At 43.3% G+C, this 17,618-nt stretch overlaps 1 long non-coding RNA gene across 1 annotated transcript in view; it reads right to left on the bottom strand.

Moving 5' to 3' along the window:
- Positions 1–600: 600 nt before the first annotated feature.
- LOC149445339 (uncharacterized) overlaps positions 601–17,618 on the bottom strand; it is a 32,707-nt gene continuing 15,689 nt past the window's right edge. The window contains exon 4 of the long non-coding RNA XR_016306419.1: positions 601–805. This is a non-coding gene — a long non-coding RNA (uncharacterized LOC149445339). The remainder of the gene's footprint in view (positions 806–17,618) is intronic.

The following is a 17,618-nucleotide window of genomic DNA, read 5'->3' as shown; positions in this document are numbered from 1 at the left end:
TGGGATGATCCCTCTTCCCTAAGAAAAGTTACTTGCATGGAGTTCAAGTGCTTCATTTCAGTATTGGAAGATACAGCTTTTTCAAAATTAACACTGTGCCATTTTGAGAATTTATTTATGGAGACTTGGAAAGTTACTGAAAGATCCATTTTATTGAAGATTCTAAAATATTGTTGATTCAAGGACAACCAATAAATGTGTCTATGGCAATATGAGATTGGGATTCTGAGTGTACATCCTAAGGTATAACACCAAAAAGACAGCAGTGTAGGCAGCACAGTGGCTAAATGGTTAGCACTTCTGCCTGGCAGTACTAGGGTCATTGGTTTGAACCCCAACCATGACATCACCTGCCTGGAGTTTGCATGTTCTCCCTGTGCCTGCGTGGGTTTCCTCTGGGTACTCCAGTTTCCTGCCAAAGACATGCTGGTAGGTGAATTGATTCCTGTCTAAATTGTCCCTAGTATGTGTATGTAAGTTAGGGACCTTAGCTTGTATGCCCCTTGAGGGTTAGGGACTGATGTGAATGTACAATATATATGTAAAGCGCTTTGTAAAATTGACAGCGCAATATAAGTACCTGAAATAAATAAGACAAAATCAGTATGTAAGAGCCATGTTTTATTGATGCCATATACATATATCACAAACAATCATCATAAAAGACAACAAATCTTAAAAATAAGTGAATATTGTGTCTTTTTTGTATAACCATATGTCTGTTCCTAAGGTCCCATTCTTATGTGGCCGACGCGTTTTGTGGAAAACCTGCTTCCTCAGGGCCTTGGATCTTGTTATACAAAGACTAGAACAGAGTATACACAGTTAATAAAATCATACAACAATAACAGCACTGTAAACAATTCTGTAAACAATCATACCACCAATTTTATAACATAGAGCCTGTTGATATAATTCACCCCAATTTATAAATACCCACCCTGGGTTGCTGAACAAAATCAGAAAAACCAAAGAGTTGAAGAGTTGAAGAGTTGATAGTAACAAAAGAATTGTTACTATCGTATTAATCACGGACCCCTTCCTTTCTCCAGTGTACCTCTCAAAGTTGTTCCGCAATTTCAAAGAGAATTTACAATGAGTAACACTCATCCAGGGGCGGACTGACCATTTGGAAACTCGGGCAGTGCCCGAGGGCCTGGGGTCAGTAGGGGGCCCCATGAGATGCCCCTGGTACCTTTTTCATAGGCTTTTTTGAGTTTGGGCAAGGACACAGGGGCCCCATGATCCCCTATTGCCTGGGAGCCCCATGAGTTGTCAGTCTGTCCCTGCACTCATCCAAATAACAAACATGTCCACATACACAACAACATATTATATGATAACCACCTTGAAAAATTGATGTTCCCCCGTGTTGGGATTCAAACTATTAGTGCGTATTGTGTATATTATTGATCACCCCCTACGAATAACCGGACAATCAATAAAAGGACAATCAATAAAAAGCCAATGGAGTTGATTTACTAAAGGCAAATAAACTGTGCAATCTGCAAGTGCAATTGCTCCAGATGATATCTATTATCCAATCATGTGGAAGGAAAAATTCTATTTTTGTTTTCTTGCATGTGATTGGCTATTCTTTGCAAAGTGAAGCTTCATCTCATTTACTAAGTTCTGGAGCAACTGCAGAGAGCACAGCCTGTTTGCCTTTAGTAAATCAACCCCATTGTGTTCGATAAATTTTCTGTGTAAGTTGAAGAGCAATTCAGCTTTATTCAGAACCTGGAATCCTGCGTGGGAGGGAACTTGCACTTTACCAAGTATTGGTAGATAATCAAGTAAGTAAAAAACATCCACTGGAGCTAATATCCATCCATCCATCTTCACGCGCATGAGGTAAAACAATATTTATATCCCACCTTCATATCCATGATCTGAAGTTGCAAAATGTGGTTTTTAAAAATACAACAACATTAAGTATAAATATTTTACTATTTATTGGTAAAGTTTTTAAAAAATTGCACTGGACTGCATCTGGTGTGAACTAGCCCTTAGTTTTACAGAAAATTACAGCGGCTGCAGATTGAAAAGGAAAGGTAATTTTTTAAAACATTAAAGTTCTTTTAAACCCTTCCATATACCCAGTGACTGGCCTCAGGTGATACACATATATGAAACAAACCCTCCTACATATGTTGTACCTGTTTATCTACTACCCTCTCTTATCCAGTACATAAATTATAAAGCTTGTCTGAGCTTTCAGAAAGCAGGAGGCAGGGAGCTGAAGTCACATTCTGCAGAGCTAAGTAAGAGCTGATTGGAGGGAAAGCACACATCCCCCTTCACACATCACACAGTAACAGAGCTGAGGCTGTCAATCAGAGGCTGTGTGCTGGAGATCCCTCCCCTGTCACCATTTTTCTCTTGGTGTCAGACAAAAGTGACTCATGCGGATAGCAGAGGAATGAAGCAGCAGACAGAAATGATACTTAGTGCTCTGGACTAGGACAAGTACACACTATAAAGGGTCATGTTTTGCTAATATTTCTGATGGTTCATCATATATCTGAGGTATACAACTACTTTAAATGACAACATTGCACTTTTTTTTATTTGCTATATTTCTTTTTAACAAAAGTGGAGTTTTCATTTACGTGAAAGAGAGGAAGAGAGAAAAGAACAAGGTGGGAGAAACAGCCAGGAAAAGTCAATGGGGGAGAGAGCAGGGGGAAAGAAAGATGAGGTTTGGAGAGAAAGAAAGAGGGACAAAGAAGAGTAAAGTTGGCTATACATGGATCAATATTCAGCCGGTTCAGCAGGAACCATCAATCAGCTTCAGTACAACCAGCCTGTCATATATGGCCTGCATGCGATCACTGTCAGCACCTATAGCCAATAGCAGTAATCATTGTATTCTGCCAACCAGAAAGGCTCCCCACACCTCTCCACTTGCAGAATACAATAGAGGGAGGGATTCCCCCATCAACACAGTCAGTGTGATTTCAAGTGATTCCTTCCTCTCGTGGTGCAAAGAAAGAAAATTGAATAATTTATGGGCTGCTTAAGGCTAACTTCAAAGCTATATTGGGTCTCCCCAGACCCTGCATTCACTATATCTGGTCTCCCCGGACCCTGCATTCACTATATCTGGTCACCCCGGACCCTGCATTCACTATATCTGGTCTCCCCAGACCCTGCATTCACTATATCTGGTCTCCCCGGACCCTGCATTCACTATATCTGGTCTCCCCGGACCCTGCATTCACTATATCTGGTCTCCCCGGGCCCTGCATTCACTATATCTGGTCTCCCCAGCACTGCATTCACTATATCTGGTCTCCCCGGGCCCTGCATTCACTATATCTGGTCTCCCCGGGCCCTGCATTCACTATATCTGGTCTCCCAGGGCCCTGCATTCACTATATCTGGTCTCCCCGGACCCTGCATTCACTATATCTGGTCTCCCCGGACCCTGCATTCACTATATCTGGTCTCCCCGGACCCTGCATCCACTATATCTGGTCTCCCCGGACCCTGCATTCACTATATCTGGTCTCCCCGGGCCCTGCATTCACTATATCTGGTCTTCCTGGGCCCTGCATTCACTATAGCTGGTCTCCCCGGACCCTGCATTCACTATATCCGCTCTCCCCGGACCCTGCATTCACTATATCTAGGCTCCCCGGACCCTGCATTCACTATATCCGGTCTCCCCGGACCCTGCATTCACTATATCTGGTCTCCCCGGACTCTGCATTCACTATATCCGGTCTCCCAGGGCCCTGCATTCACTATATCTGGTCTCCCTGGGCCCTGCATTCACTATATCTGGTCTCCCGGGACCCTGCATTCACTATATCTGGTCTCCCTGGGCCCTGCATTCACTATATCTGGTCTTCCTGGGCCCTGCATTCACTATAGCTGGTCTCCCACAGTACACACAACATGGAAATGCTATTATTTTAGTAAATATAAACTGCTAAATACCTTTTCTCATCAGCAGTTATAGCAGTCTTGCGACTTCTATCAGTGTCCAGCAGAGCATGGGTTACAGCTTGTAGGAGGAGTTTACATTCTCCTGTAGGAGGATGCAGAAACCCTGACCTCTGTCTGGACAGTGCTGATTGGCCCTGTGCTGATCACATGCACTCTCCCAAGAAAAAAAAAAACTCTCTAGCAATACACACCAAACTGTGCATGTGCAGCTTGCCCCGAAGCCTCTGTTCTATCAAGAAATATTTAGGAGACACTTGTAGAAGGAGAGGATCAGAGAAGTCAGGATCAACCATCCTTTTTTACACAATGCGGAGGATTATCCCCTTAGGTTCCACAGTGAGTATAACAAGCATGCTTTACTGCATCTACAGACTGATTGTACTGTTGTGGGTTTAACTTTGTTAGGTTTTGTGGGTTTTCCTCAGTCGTTGCGTTTTTTGACGCATTTAGGGAGCCAATAATAATGAACGGCATCACAATCATGACATGTGTTTCCTACGTGTTTTGTGAACACACACACAAAAATGCCCAATTTTGCGCGCATTCACAAAATGCTCAGGTGTACATGTAGCCTAATGCAGGCCACAGACGGTTCGTTTATCGGCCGATTTTTCGTCCGAAAGAATAATCGGCCGATTTTCGCACTGTTAGTGGGGCAATGGAATCGGCCGATTTTCGCAGTTAGTGGGGCAATGGCATCGGCCGATTTTCGCAGTTAGTGGGGCAATGGCATCGGCCGATTTTCGCAGTTAGTGGGGCAATGGCATCGGCCGATTTTAGCACTGTTAGTGGGGCAATGGAATCGGCCGATTTTCGCACTGTTAATGGGGGCAATGGCATCGGCCGATTTTCGCACTGTTAGTGGGGCAATGGCATCGGCCGATTTTCGTACTGTTAGTGGGGCAATAGAATCGGGCAATTTTCGCAGTTAGTGGGGCAATGGCATCGGCCGATTTTCGCAGTTAGTGGGGCAATGGCATCGGCCGATTTTTGCACTGTTAGTGGGGTAATGGCATCGGCCGATTTTCGCACTGTTAGTGGGGCAATGGCATCGGCCGATTTTTGCAATGTTAGTGGGGCAATGGCATCGGCCGATTTTCGCACTGTTAGTGGGGCAATGGCATCGGCCGATTTTCGCACTGTTAGTGGGGCAATGGCATCGGCCGATTTTCGTACTGTTAGTGGGGCAATAGAATCGGGCAATTTTCGCAGTTAGTGGGGCAATGGCATCGGCCGATTTTCGCAGTTAGTGGGGCAATGGAATCGGCCGATTTTCGCACTGTTAATGGGGGCAATGGCATCGGCCGATTTTTGCACTGTTAGTGGGGCAATGGCATCGGCCGATTTTCGCACTGTTAGTGGGGCAATGGCATCGGCCGATTTTCGCAATGTTAGTGGGGCAATGGCATCGGCCGATTTTCGCACTGTTAGTGGGGCAATGGCATCGGCCGATTTTCGTACTGTTAGTGGGGCAATAGAATCGGGCAATTTTCGCAGTTAGTGGGGCAATGGCATCGGCCGATTTTCGCAGTTAGTGGGGCAATGGAATCGGCCGATTTTCGCACTGTTAATGGGGGCAATGGCATCGGCCGATTTTTGCACTGTTAGTGGGGCAATGGCATCGGCCGATTTTCGCACTGTTAGTGGGGCAATGGCATCGGCCGATTTTCGCAATGTTAGTGGGGCAATGGCATCGGCCGATTTTCGCACTGTTAGTGGGGCAATGGCATCGGCCGATTTTCGTACTGTTAGTGGGGCAATAGAATCGGGCAATTTTCGCAGTTAGTGGGGCAATGGCATCGGCCGATTTTCGCAGTTAGTGGGGCAATGGAATCGGCCGATTTTCGCACTGTTAATGGGGGCAATGGCATCGGCCGATTTTTGCACTGTTAGTGGGGCAATGGCATCGGCCGATTTTCGCAATGTTAGTGGGGCAATGGCATCGGCCGATTTTCGCACTGTTAGTGGGGCAATAGAATCGGCCAATTTTAGCAGTTAGTGGGGCAATGGCATCGGCCGATTTTCGCAGTTAGTGGGGCAATGGCATCGGCCGATTTTCGCACTGTTAGTGGGGCAATGGCATCGGACGATTTTCACACTGTTAATGGGGGCAATGGCATCGGCCCGATTTTCGCACTGTTAGTGGGGCAATGGCATTGGCCGATTTTCGCACTGTTAGTGGGGCAATGGCATCGGCCGATTTTCGCAGTTCCTATTCCTTTCTTTTATCGGTCATGCTGGAAAATTTGTGAAAAAAAGGCCGATTTTCGCAATCATTAGTGGCAACTTCGGATTACAGAACGACCGTTGTTTCGTTTTTCGGATGAAAAATCGGCCAATAAACGAAGTGTCTATGGCCTGCATAACGCTACTCACTCTAGTTTAGATTTCCTTCACCCAAAACTGTTCAGGTGAAATTCCCCCCCCCAATCTGATTAATGGAGTGCAGTCAGCACAGGCAGTGGTAGGATTGTCCTGAATGCCTGTCACAGAGAGATAATGGGGCTGATTTACTAAAGGCAAACAGACTGTGCAGTTGCTCCAGAGATTAGATTAGGTTGTTAAAGGGGGCTTCCAGATTCCGATGAGCCCCCCACCTGCAGACCTCCACAACCACCACCCAGGGTTGTGGGGAATAGACGCAACATGGGGACAAGGTGTGTTGGGGGGGAGGCCCCCACCCCAGAGCACCCTCCTCTGTGTTGATGGCATATGGTCTGGCATGGTTCAGGAGGGAGGGCATTCCCCCTTTCCTGCTCTGTGGGGCTGCATGATCAGATAAGGGTCCCGGTATGGACTTTGTGGGGGACAACATTTTTTTTTATTTGGCCGCGGAGTTCCCCTTAAAATCTGTGCAGACCCGAAGGGCCTGATATGGATTAGGAGGGGACCCCCCCGCTTCCTCGCCACCCTATAGCAGATATACTGCTACAGGGCGGCGTGGGTGCGCAAAATCACATATATAAATGTGTGATTGCAGTTCTGGGTAGGAGGTGTGCACGAGCTGAGTGCACGCCCTACGCGCACCGCCATTCACGGCCTCGCCTGTCAATCACCGGGTCCCGGCCAGTGATTCCCCCAAGGTTCCCTTCCACCAAGCTGCATATGCTCAGTTTGGTGTGTATTGCTAGAGAGTTTTTTTTTTCTTGGTACAGTGCATGTGATCAGCACAGGGCCAATCAGCACTGTCCAGACTAAACCCGCAACAGTAAAATCAGTCTGTATATGCAGTAAAGCAGGCTTGTTATACTCACTGTGAAACCTTAATCCTCCTCATTGTGTAAAAAAGGATGTTTGATCCTGACTTCTCTGATCCTCCCCTTCTACAAGTGTCTCCTAAATATTTCTTGATAGAACAGAGGCTTCGAGGCAAGCTGCACATGTACAGTTTGGTGTGTATTGCTAGAGAGTTCTTTTTTCTTGGGAGAGTGCATGTGATCAGCACAGGGCCAATCAGTACTTTCCAGACAGAGGTCAGGGTTTCTGCATCCTCCTACAGGAGAATGTAAACTCCTCCTACAAGCTTTAACCAGTGCTCTGCTGGACACTGATAGAAGTCACAAGACTGCTCTAACTGCTGATGAGAAAAGGTATTTATCAGTTTTCCCCTCCGAGTATTTCCAACAGGAGAGAGACCTGTATGTAAACAATACAGATCTCCCCCCATCAGCTCCTGCACACTGCTTTGTATGGCTAGAGCCATACAAAGCAGTGTGCTTACAGTGTAAAGCACACACACAGCCCCCATAGTAAAACAGCACACAGTTAACCCTTTGATTGCCCCAGATGTTAACCCCTTCCTGCCGAGTGCCATTACTACAGTGTCAGTGCTTTTTATTAGCACTGATCACTGTATTGGTGTCACTGGGGATGTCAGCGACACCAAATCAGTTCTCCCCCAGTGTCAGGTGGTGTGCATGAGCTGAGTGCACGCCCTGCCCGCCGCAGTCCCACTATAAGTCGCTGATCACCGCCATTACCAGTAAAAAAAAAAAAAATTCCAGTATATATATCGCATTTATAAACACCATAACTTTCACATAAACCAATTCATTGTGATTTAGGGTATTGGGATTTTTTTAGTAAAGACATGGAGCAGAATACATTTTATGACGAAATTTTATTTTTTTAACTGGACATGTGTTTGTTTTTTTTTTAAATTGTCGGTCTTTTTTGTTTATAGCGCACAAAATGAAACATGCACAGGCGATCAAATAACACTGAAAGAAAGCTCTATTGTGGAAAAAAAGGACGTAAATTTCATTTGGGTGCAGCGTTGCATGACCGCGCAATTGTCAGTTAAAGAAACGCAGCGCAGTATCGCAAAAAATGGCCTGGTCAGGAAAGGGGTGAAATCCTCTGGAGGGCAAGGGGTTAATGCTGGCATTCTTTTGTTTACATTCAGCTGTCAGAGGGGAATCCCACTGACAACTGACAAGTCATCGGTTGTTAAGGACTCTGCGGGCGCCCGCTCCTGTCCAACTCGCTATTCACTGCTAAACGCTGGCACAAAAAAATGAAAAAACACCAGCAAAAAAATGCTAATATTGAGAGTTTTTTCAATCTTTTTTTATTTTTTGTGTTTCTTTGTTTTTTTTAGCTCCTCGTGTGCATGGAGCCTAAGTGAGGTGAGGCTTCACTTTGCAAACCATACCCAATAACATGCATACAATCATGTGCAATCATGCTTGATTGGATGATGAAAGTCAGCAGAGCTCCCCCTCATTGCTTAACCTCCCTGGAGGTATTCCTGAGTGTAGCTCGGGGTAAAGTTTCAGCACCACAAGCGGTAACCCCCCCGAGCTACACTCGGGAATACACTGCAGTGCTACTCTGGGATCCCTCGATCACTTACCTTGTCCTGCGCTCCTGCGATGTCCCCCCTGCAGTGTCCCTGGAAATGTCCTCCGGCCGATGCCAGCATCTGTCATCTGGGTTCCAGTCCCTGAGATGTCGGGACGTACGGGGGGAAATTTTAAAATGTCAAAAAGTGACATTCACTAAATACACTAAAATCACATAGTATAACATTCCTGTTTCAAACCATTTCACATACATTTTGTCCCGAGTGCTTTGTCCTGCGCCCTGCCTGCATTTTTACTGTTTATTCTGCCTGGAAACTGAGAAATGTCCATGGGGTCCAAAAAGTGTCCCTTTAGGTCAAAAGCGGTTTTAGACCGGCTAGAGAACAGCGATAGTAAATCACAACCACTTGCAGAATTGAGTGATAATGATTCATGGGGGAAATTCATCATCAGATACTGAAAACGATTTTGCGACTTTGCTCAGCGATGTGCGAACTTGGCGCTATATTTCAAATTTCAGTGTTTTTGGTTTGATTATATTATTGAATTAAATTTATTATTATTATATTATTATTTTTTATGATTATTTATTATATTATAATTTATGATTTCGTGTTTCAAATTTTATCATACCCGGGATGTTTACTAGACTCTTGTTCGGACAAATTTCAGTGAGTTCTTCCTAAAAATTACAGGACTACAATAAAAAAAACTACAAATTTCCATGCAAAAAAATTTACCGCTTTGAGCACAGAAATATGGACATAATGGGGTTTATTTACTAAAGCTGGAGAGTCCAAAATCAGACTCCCTTCTGCATAGAAACCAATCAGCTTCTAACCTCAGCTTGTTCAATGAAGCTTTGGCAATGAAACCTGGAAGCTGATTGGTTTCTATGCAGAAGGGAGTCTGATTTTGGACTCTCCAGCTTTAGTAAATAAACCCCAATCAGTCTGTTAGGGAGGTTAAGCTCTTCATGTGCATGGAGCCTAAACCAACTGAGGCTTCACTTTGCAAACCATACCCAATCACATGCATCCAATCATGTGCAGTCATGCTTGCACATGATAGGATGATAAAAGTCAACAGAGCTCCCCTTATTGCTTAAGCTCTGGGGTAGCTGCACTTGCAAAGTACCCAATCTATTTGCCTTCAGTAACTCCATCCCAGTAAGAATGGCAGTTAACAGACTGATAGTTTGGCTGTGAACTCCGGACAGGACTTGACATTGGCCGTGCTGTGTCCCATGTCTGATCTGTGGCTGTTTTTCCAGATTTAGAGCCTGAGTCCTCCTCATTCCCCTGGACCCCTCCTGCTCCAGCACCCCCCTCCTAGCTCAGTCCCAGTGACGCAGAGATGCTGCCTGTTTCTCCAGGCTGGACCATTTCATCAATGAAGAAAAACAAACATTCTCCAGCTCCGAGACACCCGTGAAGAAAACGGCCGAGGAAGAGAAACGGGCACATCCTTTTAAGGAAGGAAAAGGGCTGTTTGAAGAAAGAAAACAAAGGAGTCAATAGTCTTTGTAACCCCAACATGAACCAAGAATCTTGTGTAGACACGGCCAGACTTCACCTCCCAGTAACTTCCCATTACCTCTGCCTGACACTCCAGCTGATGGCTACACAATGGCCAACGGCTCTGTCCAAGCAGACCTGGGAGCGAGTGCTTTGCCCAAGAGACCGCCATTCAAAGGCCTCCCTTATGTCATCAAGCCAGTGACACGCTATGGGGGCTATTTATGGACTCATTCCGGCCTCAGCGCTGGGGGTCTTGGCGTTGGAAAAATACAATTTCACTTGGCGTACTTTAAAAGGACATTCCAATGAACGTAGAATGACCTCATTTCAAGACGCTACCATAGACATTGCTTACCTGGAAAATGTTTTCTTCCTCCAGGTATCCAGGCTGCTTTAGTCCCATCCGTAAAACATATAACCAATTGCACTCCCATTTTCTGCGACTGCAGTTATTTATTTAAGACATCAATTAGAAAAGTCATTTATTAAGGAAAAGGAAATTAAACCTCTAAAACCCACATTTGTATTATTTTTTTTTTTTTAAGCTGGACTCCAGGAAGATGTAAAAGACACAAATCAATATATTAAATAATGTAATAATTAAAAAGTATTAAAATCAAAATGTGTGAATATATCAAAATAAAATGTTTAAAAATAAAATGTAAATATATAAATTGTATTGCTGAATTAAAATATATTAAATAATGTAACAATTAAAATGTATTAATGTATTAAAATCAAAATGCTTGAATATATCAAAATAAAATGTAGAAAAATGCAGAAATATAAAATGTATTACTGAATTAAAATTAAATTGTATTACTGAATAAAAATATAAAATGTATAAATATATGTATTAATGTATTAAAATCAAAAGGTGTTTATCTATAAAAATAAAAGGTAGAAAAATAAAAAAAAAAGTATAAAAAAGTATAAATACAATATGTATTAATGTAATAAAATCAAAATGTGTTCGTGTATAAAAATAAAAGGTAGAAAAATAAAAAAAATGTATAAATATAATATGTATTAATGTATTAAAATCAAAATGTGTTTATGTGTAAAAGATATAAAACTATGAAATAAATAAAAATGTTTAAATATAAAAAGTATTAATGTATTAAAATTAAAATATAATTTTAATTAAAAATATAATTTGTATGTTTCATTAAAAATATGAATAGGTTAAAGTAAAATGTATAAAAATAATGTATTAATGTAATTTTTAATGTATTAAAATAGATTCATATGTTAAAATTAATGTAGATCAGATCTCCCCCCTGCAGACCCCTACATCCACCAGGCCAGTAATATGGGGCAGGGGCTTGTCCCCAAGTTGGTATAGTACGGTTCAGGTCACGCACTCGCTGCTTCTCCTTTTCCTGGCCAACCAGGCTGAATTCTCAGACAAGGGTCTGGTATGATTTTCGGAATCATCCCCCATGTTGTTTTTCTGTATGGGGTTCCCCCTCAAAATTTATAGCAGACCTTTAGGAAGGACAAGGATCTGGCATGGGTTTTGTGGGGACCCAATTACACTTCTTTTTTTAGTAGTGCCCCCCTTAACCCCAAACAAGACCCTTCTTCTGGATAGGTTTGAGGGGAATCCTCTGTTCGCTTTATTTCTGAACAGAACCAAGGCAGCCAGAAAATGTCATTTAGCGGCAATATTTGTTTTTCAAAATGTTTGTTTACAAACAGAACCAAGGCAGCCAGAAAATGTAATTTAATGCAATTTTTTAAATGTTTGTTTACAAACAGAACCAAGGCAGCCAGAAAATGTAATTTAGCAGCAATGTTTTTTTAAAATGTTTGTTTACAAACAGAACCAAGGAAGCCAGAAAACGTCATTTAGCGGCAATGTTTTTTTTCTTAATGTTTGTTTACAAACAGAACCAAGGCAGCTAGAAAATGTAATTTATCGGCAATGTTTTTTTTTTCTAAATGTTTGTTTACAAACAGAACCAAGGCAGCCAGAAAATGTTATTTAATGCAATTTATTTAAGTGTTTGTTTACAAACAGAACCAAGGCAGCCAGAAAATGTCATTTAGCGGCAATGTTTTTTTTCTAAATGTTTGTTTACAAACAGAACCAAGGCAGCCAGAAAATGTCATTTAACGCAATTTTTTAAAATGTTTGTTTACAAACAGAACCAAGGCAGCCAGAAAATGTCATTTAGCGGCAATGTTTTTTTTTTTAATGTTTGTTTACAAACAGAACCAAGACAGCCAGAATATGTCATTTAACGCAATTTTTTAAAATGTTTGTTTACAAACAGAACCAAAGCAGACAGAAAATGTCATTTAGCGGCAAACCTAAATGTCACTTTCACTGTTGTACTTCTTACAGTTCATGTGCAGGACTTCAGTGGGGTTCAGGTATGAGGTTGGGGATTTCAGATTTTTTTCATTTGTTTGTTGAATGTCCAGAGAACTTTGCTTCTTTCTTTCATCACTGGGGATGTGATGACCCACAGTATGTACACCATATACAGGATATCTACCTAGAGTCCGGCTTTTATTGCCATGCTTGTGATTGAAGGGAACACAGGTTCACACCGCTGTCATAAATCCCACCCTTGGGGCTCATTACTGCTGACCTGTCTTTCCATGCCACTTATTGCTTAAGAAATGACACTTACACGCCACTCATATTTGGACTGTAGTGCATATAGCAGTGCTCTCCCAAGCTCCTACATTCAACAGTATGAGTGTGCTTTACATAGCGCTTGTTCACGTGTAAGGATGGGGGAGCGGTAAAACCCTGCAGTTCACTTCCCCCTGTTAGCTGCAGAAGCAGCAGCCGGAGCTGTACATGAGGGTGTAAGCTCGCGGAAGGTGACCCAATCACATGCAATGCATGCAGTTGTGGCGCACTAATGCAAAGATCAAGGGGTTAAGGGCTCGCTCACACTTACTGCCTTCAAATCGCTCTTCGGAGAGCATTTGACAGGTGGTGAGGAGGCTTTGTGCCGCTTCCTCACTGCTTCATTTACCACCTTGCAGTTGCGGGGTGCTTGCAGATTGGCCCTATTCACTTGAATAGGTTGTGTTCAGCGGGCGTACACCCCCAGTCCCCCAGTCGCAGCTAAAAGGGGTAGCGGTTAGGAGGTGGTAAAAGCATGGCTCAACTGCAAGGTGCCCCCCCCCCAACCTCACATGTGAATGGGTGATAATGGGTGCCACGGTGGTCACATGACCCTAAACCCGCCTCCCGGCTTCTGAAACCCTTAAAGGGCGGGGAGGCGCGAAGGGGTTACATAGTCGCGCACGCATGCACGGACAGACGCCATATTAGCGTACCGCGCCCCTAGGTGGCAGTACGCCCTAGGCGGCTGCCTAGTTTGCCTAGTGGAAGCACCAGCCCTGTGCACATGATCCCTGTCTGCATGGAGTCTGCATGTCCTTTTGATCATCTAAAATCATCCTGGTTGGTTTCTTCCTAAGCTTGTCCGCGGTGTGTCTGCAGTGGAGGTTTGCGGTTTACACTCCTTCGGGGCAGAGACCGGCTTTCCTGTGTTCTCTGTAGAATAGATACACATTGGCCTAATAAATAGAAATCTCACATCAGCACCCTGAAGTCTTTCCTGGGACCTGAACATGTAATACGACACAAACAGAGCTGCAGATACTAGAAACTCTAAATCTAATTTGCCTCTGACAGAGCCTGATTTCAGATTTCAGCTGCTGTACAGAGGATGGCGAGATTTTAATATACAGGAAATGGAAGAAAGCATAAGTTAAAAAGTGTTTTTTTTTTCATAAACATTCATACACAAAAATGTATATATGTCCTTGAGGTTCCTGAAAGAGAAGATGTCACAGAGGAAGGCATATGGACAGAAGGGAACTCACTTCATTTTGCTGACCCTGTCAGTGTTCGGATTAAAGTTACCATATAATATTACATTCAGCGTGGGTGCAGTCACTTGGAAACATTATCTGCAGAATACAGGCACCAAGCAGAATTTGGAGCTCCTCACTCCATGGATTGGGAGACTTGAATAGAAGGTGATTTTCCACTGGTGATTACTCAGCAACCACAGCATATGTTTAAAAAAAATAGAAAGCAGTGGTGATCTCATGTCTTATGTGACAGATTGCAATGAATCTGCATTTTACTTTTAAAATGTATACAGTTTATTTTTATCTTTTTTTGGTTATAGGAAGCTCCAGCAGCTTTAGGACCGGTTCACACTATAGAAACACAGTCCAGATGCGTTCCAGATGCGTTTTTGGCGTATTCCAGGGCGTTTTTGATGAGTTCCAGTGCGGTTTTTTGATGCATTCCAGTTAATTTTTTGCCCTCTCTTCTTCTTCAATTTAATTTGGGACTTGTGTGTTCCGGTGCGTTTTTATGTGTTTTACTGCATTCCAGTACACTTATGTCCTGAAAAAAATGCATCCTGTTCTACTTGTTTTTCTGCATCTGGAACGCACTGGAACTGCAGCTTTAAACCCACTTACCTACTGAAATTATATCGGGTGATCCTGCCATGAAAGTCCTTCCCAGGGGCGGACTGACCATTCGAGCACTCAGGCACTGCCTGAGGGCCCGGGGTCAGTAGGGGGCCCCATGAGATGCCCCTGGTACCTTTTATTGGCTTTTTCATAGGCTTTTTTGGGCAAGGACACAGGGGCCTCATGATCCCTTATTGCCCGGGGCCCCATGAGTTGCCTGGTCCTTCCTTTTATAGGGTGACAAAGTTCTGTCCCCATCTGCTATTGTTTTCCTGTGTTTGTCACCCTCTGCCGATGAAGACTTCAAGGGACCACACATTGCAAAAGGCATGATCACTGTTGTCACCATCAGGAAACCTGCTCTGAGGAATGCCATCCAGGCATTGCTGAAGTAAATGTGGACAGGTAGTGTCTGCAAATAGGCTGCAGGAGATCAGCAGCAATGAGATGCAGGAAAGGATGATAAAAATGTGGCCATACACGGTGGGATAAACTGGGTGATCGATGTCTGATTTAACAAAATGTTCAAATCAGAATTCATTCAAGGGAGATAAAATGGCATGGCTGAGTCACAGGCAATAACAGATTCAATCAACCCAAGTCGATCATTGTGGTGAAAAAAAAAAATGATCATACAAGGCCAATCAAGGGTGTTGCCCCATATGTAGATCGATCGTAAATGATTCACAAGGGCTTGAAAATATCTTGTATAATCAATCTTTTTCCACCACAGTGGATTGAGTTAGGTTGATTCGAATCGCCAGCCATGCCATTTTTGTCCCACTTGATCGATGTCTGATTTCATCATTTAGTCGATCATTCAGTTTTATCACACCGTGTATGGCCACCAGTAATAAAAAAAAGGGATGATATACAGAGCTTAAAGTGGAGCTCCACCCAAAATGGGAAGTTCCGCTTTAAGGCTTTGTCCCCCGCTCCCAGTTAAGGACTGGCACCTTCGGGGAGTGGGGGGGGTGATACCCGAATTTGGCAGGTATCCCCTACCGCTTCCGCTGCGATTGCCTAGGTAATCGGAAGAGGAAGTTGTCCTCACCCCCCCATTCACAAAGCGCAGCACTACTTGTGCATGCGTAGTGGGCACCCGGCTGTGAAGCCGCAATCTGTAACAGCCGGGTGCCCACACTGAAGATGCCGGTGCTGAGGAGACAGGATGGTCGGTCAACCCGGTCAGTGTGTGGACACCGCGGGATCGCGGGACAGGTGAGTGTCCGTGTTTTTTAAAGTCAACAACTACAGTTTTTGTAGCTGTTGACTTTTTTTTTTTTAATTCTGATAGGACCTCCGCTTTAAGGCAGTAAATCCCAAAACCAAAAATGTAAAACATTACAGCTTGCCAATCATCACATGTGGTGGCTGCATTTGTTTTCCTTTTCAGACTTTTTCCCCTCTGATTTCACCTGATCTGGCCAGTAACACACCTCCTGTATTAGAGCGCCCCCACTCTGGGTGAAGCAGCACAGGGGGCACATCAGACAGCAGCCTTGTCAGTCTGCAGGGAGGGCAGTGTTAGATGTACTAGCATATTTAAATACACTAACACATTAAAGCCGAACTCCAGTAAATAATTGGTTGCAGCAACAGGTTTTTTTTTCTCTTTTTAGGATAAAGGTTTTACATAAATAAATAAAGCTGATCATTGTAAGCTCCACTGTCAGTAGTAAATGGTGTGTCTCATCCGGGGGGTGTATTTATCACAAGGCATTTGCCTAGGGTGGCATTTTTTAGGGGGGTAGCATTGCCCCCCAGAAAAAGGGACATAAGCGACATGGGGATCAGTTGAGATCCGAGAGAGGCTGTGGGCTGCTTGAGGGTGTATGCCCTGTTGTTCCTGGGGATGGGGCCAGAGTTGCCGGGGGGGGGGCTTGTTAGTGGAAGGCTCTCTCGGGTGGTGGGGAGCATCCCAAAACCTAAATACACCACTGGTCTCATCCCTGTAACTTAAACATATCTTGTTCTTTTGAAAAACAACAGACTTACTGGCCAGATCACCAGATGAAAATGGAAGAAATGGATAGAAAGCCTGAAAAAGAAAACTAATACAGCCATCACATCTAAGAATGAGTAAGCTGCCATATAAATAAATTTTTGCTTTGAGATTTAATACCGCATTACATCTACATTAACTAAACTTGCGTCTTGATGCAACTTTTTCTTTTTTTGCGTAAACAGCTGCGTTTTTTTTTTTTTGTTCCCTCCTGACATGAAGCTTTCAGAATCCAATAGAACAAGCAATGGGATTACAGAAAGCTTCATCCATAATAATGATCAGCCATCCCTCCTCCTCCTCTGTTATGGAGGCCCCAGTGAAGTTTATTAAAAATTCATGAGCAATATTAGAGCCAGAGAATCGCCAACTTCATTACAGCACTTGTTTAAATCAAGGCCACTTCTAATGAAAACAGGGGAGATGTCTATTTGAGACATCTGTTCTTCATATATTTTTCATTATACAATCAGATAATGCGTCCTACCACCTTCTCAATTATTCACACATAAACATTTTCAAGACGTTTTGACATCTGTCTTAGTAGCTGCTATTAATTTAGTAATCACACTAGTTAAATATGGATGACATGCTTTGCTTTGCAATCCCCAATATCTTACCAATAATTAACATCCAGGAAATCCTGACTTTGGTAATGTGGGGCAGAAACACAGAAATATCTGCTGATTATTGATCAGGCTCCATGTCAAGGTACAAATGGCTATAGCTGCCCTACCTGGCATCCCTATACCATGATTTATAATGAGCATAGTACCAATTGTATTCATTTCAATTATCACAATATTTTCAGAGGTGAATTTATTTGCGCGAATGATCCTATATCTTATACTGTGGTTAAAGATTAAGAAATAT

This window comes from Staurois parvus, unplaced genomic scaffold (assembly GCF_062004578.1).
Source record: "Staurois parvus isolate SC_StPar_1 unplaced genomic scaffold, SC_StPar_1.0 ptg000727l, whole genome shotgun sequence".
Taxonomy (NCBI): Eukaryota; Metazoa; Chordata; class Amphibia; order Anura; family Ranidae; genus Staurois; species Staurois parvus.
The sequence above is the reverse complement of the archived record's forward strand: the minus strand, read 5'-3'. Positions and strand labels throughout refer to the sequence as shown.